At 45.1% G+C, this 13,545-nt stretch overlaps 1 protein-coding gene across 1 annotated transcript in view; it reads right to left on the reverse strand.

The window, feature by feature from the left end:
* The window catches only part of LOC144267781 (uncharacterized), a 29,568-nt gene extending 18,078 nt beyond the window's left edge, over nucleotides 1-11,490 (reverse strand). Inside the window, exons 1-2 of the mRNA XM_077822062.1 lie at nucleotides 9,851-11,490; nucleotides 5,666-5,772 (exon numbers count right to left, since the gene is read on the reverse strand). The gene's annotated coding sequence lies outside the window, so the exon portion shown is untranslated. The remainder of the gene's footprint in view (nucleotides 1-5,665; nucleotides 5,773-9,850) is intronic.
* Nucleotides 11,491-13,545: the final 2,055 nt, after the last annotated feature.

Genomic DNA, 13,545 nt, shown 5'->3' on the forward strand with positions numbered 1-13,545 from the left:
AGAAGCCCCAAATGAGTACCTGGGGAATGGCTGATAAAAAAGCCTCCCAAAGTCCAGGGATGCTATTAGTGCTAATATTATTGCCCAAATAATTATTGCCCAAATCCTGCCCTCTCCACTGTGTTTGTTAATTGAGTGATACCTCGGATGGATTGGGCCCATAAACCTCAGTGTGTAAACTTCACGATTACGAATAAAAACAGTCACCACCTGCCCAAGATTAACTCAACTTGTTTGCCTCAGATGTATCTGATGAAGTGGGTTATAGCCCACGGAAGCTTATGGCCAAATAAACTGGTTAGTTTCTAAGGTGTCACAAGGACTCCTCATTGTTTTTGCTGATACAGACTAACACGGCTACCCCTCTGAAACTTGTTTGCCTCAAACTCTGAAAGAGGAAGAAACTCAGCATCATCATATCCGTCACCGGAGACATAAGGCGCTCTCTACCTAAACATATCACATCACATCCTAATGCCACAGCTTTATTACAGTAGGGTGGCCCAGCAGGCCAATAAATAATTAAAACCAGTGGCTAATGCATTCTTCAAAGCAAGGAGGAACTTATTGAAGACACCGTGCTGACAATGTTCATGTTCTTGGAATTAAGTGCTCCCCCGTAGGTTTTACATAGTTTGTTTTAACAGTGGAAGCTCAAGAAGATCTGCTGTTCTTCCTTTCTTCCTCCCTTCCTGCTCCTGACCCTGGGGAACAATGCATTGCTAATAAAAACCACAAAGACCAACCCTAAAAACAAATATCCGCTGTTGGGCTAGCCAGGTTTGACTTTTGAAAGAATTTGATCTGAGTGGTAATTACTTTTCATTTTTCAATCTGTACAAGAATTTAGTGCTGGGGAGAGGCACCAGTCCATTTATCTTCCTATCCCTTCACCAGTCCATCCATCAGCATTTATAAAGCATTCATGTAGGCAGCGAGTTATTTGGGCCCATGGTGCTCCACCAATATTCAGGAACATGGGCCCAGCTCCACCAATGTTGGGGCTTATATTTTCAGAGCCATCCCGTCCACAGGATGGACTGGGGCAACCGCCCCGGGCCCCGTGCTTTGGGGGCCCGGTGTTTCAAGGGGACGCGGAGTCCAGGGTGGTCTGAGGGGTTAGGGGGGGCTTGGCCACAGCAGCAGCTCCGCCCTGCATCTTCCTGTCCCTGCTACACCCCCACCCCATCCCCATTCCACCCCTTCCCTCAAGCCCCTGCCCTGCCTCTTTCCAGTTCCCGCACCCTTCCCTGAGAAACACAGGGAGCCGGCAGGGTGGAGCAGAGCGGAGTGGGGAGGGTTGGGGCTGAGTCACTCACTGCTGCCAGCGCCAGGACCCCTGCTAAATCCCCAGGCTGCCCTGGATCCCGCATCTCCCTGAAGCGTGGCACCTCCCCCCACAAAGAACGGGGACCGGGGCGCTAGCTCCCAGCCCAGTCCATTCAGCTTGGACCCGTTCTGGGCACCACCAAAAATGATACAAACCTAGCACCCATACGCATTCCTCATGGTAGTCTCAGTGCTACACCCTAAAGCCCTTTGTTTATTCACCAAGCAGACAGACAGAGGCAGCGGTAGTGCAAGTTTCCTATGCACATGGCCCCATTCGTATACCTCCACCATACCTGGAGAGAGCACAAGTAGGCCTGAGTGACTCTTTCATTCCTTGGCCTCTGTCCTGAGGTTATCCACTATGTTTTTCCGACGGGGAGAGTGGGTGGTGTGTGCGTGTGAAGGGCTGGGTGCTATTCTGACATATTTCAGCTGGTTGAGATAACACCCAAAACAAAATAGCCCATGCCCCATGGCTGTGAACATTACCCACAATACCAGTCACCAGGGATTGACAAGCACAGAGGCTGGCAGAAAATAAACAGCAACTGGGAAATTCACAAGGGCATGCAAAGTAGTACAAAACAAACTCAGATCCCCAAAGGATAAATGCTAAGAATGCAGGCCATATTTACAGGAGCGGGACTCAACCTTGGGAAGCAATGACTCCAGAAAAAGACTTGGGGAGTCATGATGGCTAGACAGTTGAACAAGAGCAGCTCCCAGTGAGATGCTGTGGCTAAAAGGCCTAATGCAACCTATGGATGGATAAACAAAGGAACACTGAGGAGGAGTAGAGAGGTTAAATAACCTCTGTATTTGGCACTGATACGATCACTACTGGAATACTGTGTCCAGTTCAGGTGCCCACAATTCAAGAAGGGTGTTGAAAAATTGCCACGAGAACAATTGAAGGATTTGAAAACATACTTTATAGTGAGAGAATCAAGGAGTTCAATCTACTCAGCTTATCAAAGAGGAAGTTAACGGGTGACTTGAGCAGAGTCTATAAGTCAGGGGCATGGCCAGGGCCTAACCAATTAGCCCACCAACATCTGAACCTGTATGAATGCCAGCTGAGAAAGTGCCATCCAGCAGGGGAGCCAGCCCTTCCTTGGCCCCACTAGTGCTGTGTCCTGCTGGCCCTTCCAGGCAAGTCCCCTTGGACAGAGCGCTGTGCATACCCTCGTCCCTGGGCTCTGCTGACCTTGATACTACGGGAGCAGGCCTTGTCTGGCCAGTGATGCTTCCCAACAGCCTGTGGTTAGGGATTGGGCTATGGGGCTTCTGGGCTGTGTTCCTGCCCTTGCCGTGGTCTGGCTGCATGCCTGGAGTGAGTCACAGCCCTTTCCCACTAGCTCCCAGCCCAGCTCAGTGGCTTTTTTGGAATGGGATCCAGCTTCTCTTGAGGCAGAGGGGTGTAATGAGCCCAGGACTGGGGGCATTGGACCAGGATCCAGATGCCCCCAGTGCTGTCAGGGCCTTGCCCCATGCCCAGTTCAGCACTGGGGCTTGTGGCTGGCCTCACTAGTTCAGACTCCATCACTCTCTTCCCTGTACTGACAGAAGCTCCCTCCCTTGGGGCTGAGGGCTCCTGCCATGCTGATGACACCCCCTCCTAGCCATGTGAGCGCTCCTCGTCGTCAGGACACACAAGTCGGGAGATGCCTATCTCAGGGAGGTTCATGCCAGCAGCCCAGCTGCTGTATGTGCCAGTTCTGGGTCCGAGTAAAGGATTCTCTGGCCTTCTTAGAGAGATAGCAAGGTCGTTAGGACTCTTGGGTTCCATTCCCTCCTCTGTTGCTGGCTGGCTGCATGTGCTGGGGCTGGGCCACGTCCTTTCTCTTGGCCTCAATTTCCCCTGGTGTCACTGAGGCTGCTGTGGATGTGGAAGGAGACAGCCCAAGACATCTCAAGCTCTCATGGGGCTGTGACCATGCACCCCCATCCAGTGCGAGGGGTAGGTTGTTGGGGTGCTGAGACTGGGTGCTCTGTAATCGCACCCTGTCTAGCCCTGACAATCTGGCTCATGACGCAGAACCACAGCATACTGGTGACCGAGTGCAGTGCCATGCCCTTCCTGCCTGTCAATGGAAGGGAATCTGGGGCTTGCTCTCCCTTGCGGCCTGTGCCCCCCACACGCCCACATCAGCTGATGGAGTTAAAAGTCAAACCAGCCTGGGATCATGACCCCCCGCAAGGGGCTGGAAAGCCATGGTCTGCATTTCTTGGGCCCAGCATAGTCGTGGCAATAACATGACACCTCCAAGGGATGAGCTAGCAGGATTGGACCCTGGTGTCTGCTTTGATCTGCCAGCCAATGTGCTAGGTTGTACACTGACTGAGGTTCTCTCTGGGTCTGCAAAGCATGGTACAGCCAGCAGGAAGCAGTTACTCCATTGGGGCAAAGGAGAAGTGTCTATGTGCGGCTTCTGGGTCCACACTGGTGGTGTGGCTGGGCACTGTTATAAGGGAGCACCCAGTGTTTTGGGGGGAGGGGGCCAGTTCTTGCACTCCAATACAAGGGGGTTGTCATGGGGTGCATGCTACTCACTGCTCAACAGCACCTCCTCTTGGTCATCTGGGGAATTAGCTTGCCACTGTCCATGTCCTCTCCTGAAGTCACTCAGTCCATTGCCTCAGTCATTCACTCTGTGGCCCCTCTCTCTCTGGATAGGAGCTGCAGTCAGGGCCATCCCTAGACATTTTGGTGCCCTACGCAACACCCCCTTGTGGGCGGAGGCGGGGAGCGTGTCCCCAGGCCTCTGTGGGGAGCGGGAAGCTGCACCCAAGGTCTATTGGGGGCATCAGCAGGCTTGGGGTGTAAGGGGAAACTGCCCCCCATCACGAGCCGGTGGAGTGAAGTGGGTTGGGGCCGGGTCGCACTCACGGTGTGGTGGGAAGTGGACAACTTCCCGGCCTGCTCCTCTCTGCTCCCCTGGCTCTCAGACTTGGGGGGTACAGGAGAACTGCCCCCCAGCACTCATCGGCGGTGTGGAGCGGGCGGGAGCCGGGTCGCCCCACTTCCTGCCGCTCCGTGAGTGCAGGCTGCGCCCAACTCCTGCTGCAATCCCCCAGGACATAGCTCAGGGGAAGGGGTGGAGTAAAGGTGGGGCTGGGGCGGAGCAAGGGTGGGAAGAGGCAGAGCAGGGGCGGAGCAGGGGCCAGGGCTTTGGCGAAGGGGTGCAGTAGGGGCAGGAGTGGGGGCAGCTTTCCTGGCCAGCTGAGGTCACCAGGGGATCGGGCTGGCCGCTGGAGCAGAATGCAGCTGCGTAGGGCACCAGGAAATTTGAGGCACCAAATTTCCTGGTGCCCTACACAGCCGTGTAGTTTGTGTATGGGTAAGGACAGCTCTGGCTGCAGTGCCTCTTCTTCATGGCTCAGCCCTCCGGCCAAATCACTATCATTCTCCCCTTCTGGGGTCTTATCAAAATCTTCTTCCTCAAAGTCTCAGGCAGTCTCTATCTCCATGGTGCTGACTGCACTACTCGTGCAGTAGTTCATAGGGGATCCCAGGCCGGCCCGCTAAACCAGGTTCCAATCCTGGGACCCTCAGACCAGCAGTTCCTTCCTTCCCCTACTAGCCTGTACCAGGTAAGGGGGCCATAGAGTGGGGTGGCTCCTGCATGGATCTGTGGGTCTTGGTGTGAATAACCCATGGTGGAAGGAGAGCCACAAAGGGACCGTGGGGCTGGCACACTGCTGGGGGGCTGCCTGGTGGAGCAGTGATTTAGGGCCCTCATGGCTCATGTGCTTTCTGTGACATCAGACCTTTGGTCATGGCCTAGCCACTATAAATGGGGGCCCACCCAAATGTCCACTCCTAGCTACACCATGGCTGTAAGTACCTACATGGGAACAGAAATTTGATAATAAAGGGCTCTTCAATCTGGCAGACAAAGGTATAATAAGATCTAGTGGTGGCTACCAGTCAAAATTAGAGAATTCAGACTAGAACTAAGGTGAAGATTTTTAACAGTGAGGGTGATTAACCATTGGAACAATATACCAAGTGTTGTGATGGATTCTTCATTACTAGAAATTTTTAAATCAAAATTGGATATTTTCCTAAAAATATGCCCTATTTCAAACAGGAATTAATACAGGGAAGACTTCTGGCTCATATTATGCATGATGATTACAATAGTCCCTTCTGGGTTTATAATCTATGAATCGATTAAGTGGACTGCAACCCTTTTGCAAGCAGTTCACTTTATCAGATGGTAATAACATTAGAATTTAGTGGGCACCCTGCCTGATAGCTATAAGGGAAAAAAAGTTGTCTATTATCATGTACATCCTATATTATTTTGGAGTAGGCTGATGTGCTCACCTTCTCTCTCTCTCTGAAGAGTCTAGTTCAACACTGCAGGTAAATGGGTGTTATTCTTTCAGCTGGTGGTCTTTGTTCAGCAAGGTCGCCTTGAAGCTTCTGGCCCCCTACACAAGATTAGAGAATAACACTTCTTATGGAGTCAGAGATGGCAGAATTTTTTTAAATAATCATAGGATTTTCCATCTCAGATTAGACCACTGTCCAGTCTAATTTAGTCCTAAAGAATTGTGTTCACCCTCTTGCCTAGGGCATATACGGGTTATGCTGGACAATATGTGAATATCATTATTTCCCTTTTCCATTATCATTGCTACCACCACCATAGTAAAAATAGGGGAGGAGAGGCTGATTTAGTCTGACATCCTGCCTCTAGCACTAGCCAGTATTGGATGCCTCTCCTTTATGGCAAAGGTTTTCACTTACAGAGACCTTATAAACATCACATGAAAAGGATTTCAAGTGAGGAAAGTTATTTTCTTCCTTGCCTGCTTCTCTTGACAGGCAGGGATGTAAGCAGCAAAGCCACATGTCCTGATTTCTGCCTCCTTCAAGTTAGAAAGAGAGGCAGAAGCACAGTTATTTAAAAGTTATGCGCAGAGATGTGACTGTTGGCATTTTTTTGTAGGACACAAACAAGCCCCCAGTGTACTGGCACCTCTGGGCCTTTGCCCCTTAGATCCCCAAGCAGTCAGTTGTTTCCAGAGCACCTGTTATAATGGAATGTTATAAGGAACCTATTACACATCTCCATTTACTTCCTGAATTCAGGATGGACTAGAAACAGAAACACTGGGATTGCTTCCTACTAGGTATTAACATAAAGTCTAGCACAATCGGATCCTGATCTCAACTGGGGCTTCCAGGTGCTACCAGAATACAAATAATAACAATAACAGAAAAATGCATGGTTCAGTGGTCTGAGAATAGGACTGAATACAAGGAATGTCTGGCTAATCCTAATCCTGGTTCATATAGTTCCTCCAGTTGTGGCCTTGGGTAAATCACTTAACCTCTGCATTTCATTTCTGTACCTCTAATCTGCCTGTTGCCAAAATATCTAGGACTGGTTCTGGGAATTCCTGTCTATTTGAAAAGAGCTTGTGAGGGTTAGTTAATGTTTGCAAGGTGCTTTGAAGATGTAAAATGTAATCATCTGGGGATTCCTGACTGGAGTGAAATCTTAGCCTCATTGACTTTAGAGGGGTCAAGATGCTACCTCAGGACTTTGTAACAACTAGAGAGTGTCCCTCCTGAATACCCATCCTGGTTTACACTTGCTCCAGTGCATGCTGGGACAGGACTTTGGGAGTTCAGGAAGCACTGATGGAGACCAATGCCATACAAATAGGATTAACAATACTCCTAACTACAAACCAATGCGATCAAATTTTAAAATTAGGAATTCCCAGTAGTCTGGGACACAACACTGGACACTGCCATTTAAGTGTTCAGTACTACAGTAAATAATAATTTTAAATAACAGCTAGAGTAATTTTGAGAATACATTTGTTCTTATACATAATTAAGTGGATTTTTGAAAGAAGAGTTATCCTCAAGAGTAGGAAATGTTGGAAATCACTCAAAAACACCTTTTCAGACAATATTCCCTGCCCTATGTCAAGACTGAAGATGCCCAGATAAGAACCCAAAACTTGATTATCACTCTGGAACTTCAAGGCATTTTGAGCATCACCCATGTCTAGCCATTGCATCCTACATTCTGCATGTCGTTGCATTTACTGTAAGGCAGTGGTTCTCAAACTTTTGTACTGGTGACCCCTTTCACATAGGTAGCCTCTGAGTGAAACCCCCACTTATAAATTAAAAACACTTTTAAATATATTTAACACCATTATAAATGCTGGATGCAAAGGGGGTTTTGGGGTGGAGGCTGACAGCTCGCAACCCCCCATGTAATAACTTTGCGATCCCCTGAAGGATCCTGATCCCCAGCTTGAAAACCCCTGCTGTAAGGGGACAGCATGCTGCAAAAAGCTATGTTGAAATACTTGCACAGATGGATGCAAACATACAACTTCCTTTCCTCTCAGCGCACAATCTCCTCTCTTCCCACTCACAACAGTTCTCTTATTCTGCCAAAGAAACAAGTCAAGCAAAATGAAATGACTATGGCACAGTCTGTGTTAGCTACTGTTGCCGCCTACAGCAGCCTAGTGAATTAACAACAGCCATTTCAGATGAAGGGTAAGAAAACCTGAGTGTACTGCTTTTTTGTGACAATTTTAGGAGAGTGCACAGTTTCCTGGGAAGAAATGAAGAAAAGCAGAAATTAATGCAAATGCTTATGTCAGCATCTGCATTGCACATCACACTCAAAGGGTATTTCGCTGTTTAGGTAGGGCCTGTCTTTGGAAGTGAAACTTTTTATACTGATCAATCAGGGAAGGGTTATAAATAAGTAAATTGGGTCTATTGGAGATCAATCATGTAGGGTCTGAAACATACACAAGACAATGGACTTTTTTTCTTTCAGAAATAAGCTGCTCCTATCATGGGAATAGTCTTTAGGGCTTGTCTACATTTACCATGGATTGATGCTGCGGCAATCGATCCACCGGTGGTCCATTTAGCGGGTCTAGCGAAGACTCGCTAAATTGACCACTGATCACTCTCCCAACTCCACCCGAATGAGAAGCATAAGGTAAGTTGACGTGAGAGTTTCTCCCATCAACCCAGCATGGTGTAGACACCACAATAAGTCGACCTAAGCTATGTCGACTCCAGCTACATTACTAACGTAGCTGGAGTTGTCTAACTTAGGTCGACTTAATCCCGTAGTGTAGACCTGCCCATAATGTTAGCTGGGACTGCAGTTAAGAATTAAATCTGAAGAAAAATGTGAGTTTTGCTACAAGCCAAACAAATATCTTTTAACTGCACTATATAAGACACCAAAAAAGATTTGGAGAGGTGATGAACATAACTAATCCACGTTGTCTAACTGAAATTTCTTTAGTCATCTGATACAGCAGGATTATAGATCTGACATATGACAAGATCAGGCATCAGTGGGACTACTCACCTAACTAAAGACAGCAGGACCAGACCCTTCGATCTGGGAATTGCTGTATATGTCATACATGCTTAGTAATAAATTATATAATTAAATCTTCACTTTTCCCTGGTACTTTCAACATTAGCTTCACCACTCTTGGTTCATATTTTCAAGTTCCTGAATAAAACACACAGGGCATCTTTGCATCTTCATAACATTTTAAAATAAAGTTCCTACACTTTTTTTCAAGAGATCTATTGTTTTTATTTGTTTAACCTAGTTATAAGCCAAGGGCTGAAATAAATCTTGGCTCCTCTGAATACAGTGGCAAAAGTCCCAGAACTTTATAATTCTTGACATCTGAGAAGTTTCTAAAAAACCAGGATCATTTTCATCATCCCATCACATGGCTGTAAGAATGGTCTGTTGATCAGAGAATCATAGAAGTTATGGAAAAGACTCATTGTTGGCTCACCTAGTCCATCCACCCTCAAGCAATGTAGGATTGCTCTCCATAGCATATTCTCCACTGATTTGTCTCATCTAGTTTATCATGTGACTAGGCTAGTGGTCTGTTCATCATGCAGTTAAGCTGGTGGTTTTCTCAACACTGAAGAGAAGTTCAGGGATTAATGTAAGCCCTGAGTGAAATGAAAATTCCTTTAGCCTTGGCTCATGCATTGTAAAACTCCCACTTAAATCCATCTCATTTCAAGTTCTATTTTGTTAAAGAATTAGAAACAAAACAAAATCTGTCTTAGGCTGGAAAGTTTTACATTCCACTGCATATGAGGGATGGCAACGTGCACCTTGTGGGCCAAATACAGCCCACACAGAGTTCCACAATGTGGCAGTTTTAATCTTCAGTACAAAGGAGAAGCCCACAGAGGTTATCGATCTGAGCATGCAGTGTTCCATCTTGCTCTGAGCAGAAACAGGGCATTGCATGATGGGCCCTGCAGTTAATGAGTACACTTGCAATCTACTACATCTTATTGCACTCAGACAACCAAGTATTGCCACTGATTTCAGTGGGAGCAGGACTGAACCCTAGGTGTGAACCGCAGATAGCTAGCAAGTAACTAAAAGAGATCTTAGTTGCACTAAATTTGCTACCCTTCAGCCCACTGATTCTTCTTATGTGCTCCATATTTATAAAGCCTTACCATGCCAGAACCTCTTTGTTGGTGCACCAGCTTCATCCATGATATCGGTACAGATATTCACATAGTATTTGTGAGTTTATTGCCACTGTAGAACCAAAAGGGATGGATACAAGATTGTAATTTTGTAGGGTCTAAAATATTACATATTGTAATTTTCATTAAATGTATGGGAATAAAAAATGTAAGTTGTAGTCTTACAGTATTTTAGTTCCTGGATGGTGGAAGTAGTGTGGGAAGAAAAAAATGGTGTGTTATATTGTCCTTATAACTGGTTCCTTGAAGCATTAAAATACCTCATGAAAATTATAAACACAAATGCAGATTTATTCAGCTTTATTTGGGTTGTTGTGGAATCCAAAGTATCTGCCCTACCGTAAAGGTATGTAAACAGATATAGCCCAGAGATTACTAGAGATAAGAAAATTTCATCTGGAACTGTAAATTAAATATTATTTCAGAGGTAGCTTGGAAGATACTAGAAATGACCCCCACGCTGCAAAATTTGGATCTAGATGTACATTTCCTCAGTGTTTGAAGATGGTCCAGATTCTCAGTTTTGGCCTATCTGTGTAGAAAATACCTGACATTATGTCAAAAGGCATAAGCAGTTAGACAATTCCTGTGCTGCAGAAGAAGTGTTTTTCACCACTATCATAGAATCATAGAAATGCAGGGCTGGAAGGGAGGAGGCCATCTAGTCCATCCCTCTGTGCTGAGGAAGGACAAAGTATATCTAGACTATCCCTGACAGGTGTTTGTCTAATCTTTTATTAAAAACCTCAAATGACAGGGATTACAAACCTCCTTAGGTCACCTGTTCCAGTGCTTAACTATCCTTAGGCTTGGCAGAATTTGATTTTTTTTTTTTTTGGTAATTTCAACAGATATCAATATTTATTTTTATTTTTAAACAATTTAAATATTCATGGTTTCACAGGAGGGGCAAAAGGGGGATGCTGGTGCAGCTATGGGGCCAGTGAAAGTGGGGTTTTCAGGGGGCTCCCTGTACAGCTGAGGGGCCCAGTTTACCATATCCCTGCAGATGCTCGGTACAGGGGAGGCTGCGCCCTCCAGGGAAGCGGAGACCCTGTTTGATTACTACTGAAGGATTTTTTTTCATTGATTCATCTATCTGTGTGTGTGAAATTGATGTTTAAAGATGATTAACGGTACAAATCAAATCCTACCAAGCCTAAACTATCCTTATAGTTAGAAAGTTTTTCCTAATATCAAACTTAAATCTCCTTTGCTACAAACTAAGCTGATTCTTCTTGTCTTACCCTTAGTGGACTTAGCAACAATTGATCACCACCAACCTTTTACATATTTGAAGACTTATGTTCCACCTCAGCCATCTCTTGTTTTGACTAAACAGGGCCAGTTCTTTCAACCTTTCTTCATAGGTCATGTTGTCTAAACCTCTTATCATTTTTGTTGCTTTTCCTTGGTCTCTCTCCAATTGCTTTATTTCTTTCTTAAAGTTTGGTGGCTAAAACTGAACATAGTACTCCAATTGAGGCCTCACCAGTGCCGAGTAGAGTGGAAAATTACCTGCCATATCTTACATACAACACTCCTGCTAATACCGAACAGAATGACATTTGTCTTTTTCTGAGCAGCATTGCACAGTTGACATTCAATTTGTGATGCACTACAACCCCCAGATCTTTTTCTGCAGTACTGCCGCCTAGCTAGTTATTTACTATTTTGTATTTGTGCATTTTAATTTTCCTTCCTACATGTAGCACTTGGCACTTGTCTTCATTGAATTTTATCATATTTATTTTGGACCAATTCTCCAATTTATCAAGATCATCTTGAATTCTAATCCTGTCCTCTAAAGTGCTTGCAACCTCTCCCAGCCTGGTGTTATCCACAGATTTTATAAGCATACTCTCCTCTCCATCAACCAAGCCATTAATGAAAATATGGAACAGTACCAGGCCCAAGACAAACCCCTGCAGGTCCCCACTTGATATGTCCTTTCAGCTTGACAGTGAACCATTGGTAACTACTTTTTGAGTAGGGTCTTTCAAGCAGTTGCATATCCACCTCATAGTAATTTCATCTAGACCATATTTCCCTAGTTTAGGGAATGTCATGTGTCCCTTAGGAAAATGTCATGTGTGACAGTGTCAAAAACCTTAATAAAGTTCAGTTGTATCACATCTACTGCTTCCTCCATCCACTATTGTAGTTACTCTGTAAAAGAAGGAAATTATATTAGTTTGCCATGATTGGTTATTGACAAATCCATGTTAGCTATTACTTATCTTCCAGGTTTGAACAATTGATTAATAATTTGTTCCAGTATCTTTCCAACTTAGGCTGAGTGGTCTGTAACTCCCAAGGTATTCTTTCTCCCCTTTTGGATGACCCTGTTTAGGACCATGTCTGCCTTTCATGAGTTATCAAAAATAATCGCTAACGGCTCAGAGTGCTTCAGCTAGTTTATGTATACTCTAGGGTGAATTTCATCAGGCCCTGCCAACTTAAGACCATCTAACTTATCTAAGTATTCTTTAATTTGTTCTTTCCTTGTTTTGATGTGAGATCCTTCTCCCTTGTTAATATTAATTGTGCTAAGCATATGGTCACCATTAACTTTTTTTTTTTTTTTTTTTAGCAAAGCTGAGCACTTCACTTCAGCATCTTCTATATGATCTGTTATTAGCTCTCCTTCCCCCATTAAGTAAGGGGCCTACACTTTTCCCCATTATTCTCTTAGTCCTAATGTATTTATAGAACCTATTCTTTTCCTTGCTAGTTGTAAGTCATTTTTTTGCCTTTAGCCTTTCTGATTTCGTCCTTACCGGCTTGTGCTATTCGTTTATACCCATTCTTAGCAATTGTCATTGTTTCCACTTTTTTAAAATTTATTTGCAGGTCTGTAAAGAGCTCTTGACGCAGCCATATTAATGATCTCTTACCATTCTTTCCTTTGCATGGGGCTAGTTAGAGAAGATGTATAGAAGAGGAGGAGAAAGGGTTGCCCAGCACAATCCACACAGATGTAGCTGGAAGATAGAATTTTCCGCTGTTTTATTTGCATGACAAGTTCCACCACTAACTGACTTTTGATAGACAAATTAACTCTTGAAAATTGAGGCTCAGAGTTCTGATTCCAAAACAGATCAGTTACCCAAAAAGAGATCTGAAAAATAGGCAGGGCTAGCTCTTGAACAACCTTGGCCCCAGTACAATGGTATCTGGGTGCCAACTGAAGCTCTAATACAAAACTGTGGCTTCAGTAATTTGTAAGGAGTGTAGCTCCAGGTCCTTTAAACTTTTAAATTCCACAATGAATCACATAGCACCTAATAATGCAGCCCTTACATGTAAGACTCAGTAGGACTTCTCTTGAGGAAGGCAGTGGTGCCAATTACGGACACTGGATCTGGGTTCTACTCCCAGCTCTGCCACTGACTCACTATGTGATTTTGGGCAAGTCCTTTAATCTGGGTGCCTCATTTACCCTATCTATAAAAACTGACATAATGATGGTTACCTTTGTAAAATGCTTTCATGTTTATGGATGAAGTGTGCATAAGTCCTTAGTATTATTATTCACGTGAGGGCTCTTCATCTCTGTAAACTGGCTGCTACTCTACTCTAGCATTTTTCTGAGCAATCTAAAACTGAGAAGGAACCCCTCCAAGGTACAAGGTGATGGTCAGGAATTGTCTATCCGTAGG

The sequence above is a fragment of the Eretmochelys imbricata genome, chromosome 7 (assembly GCF_965152235.1).
Source record: "Eretmochelys imbricata isolate rEreImb1 chromosome 7, rEreImb1.hap1, whole genome shotgun sequence".
Taxonomy (NCBI): domain Eukaryota; kingdom Metazoa; phylum Chordata; order Testudines; family Cheloniidae; genus Eretmochelys; species Eretmochelys imbricata.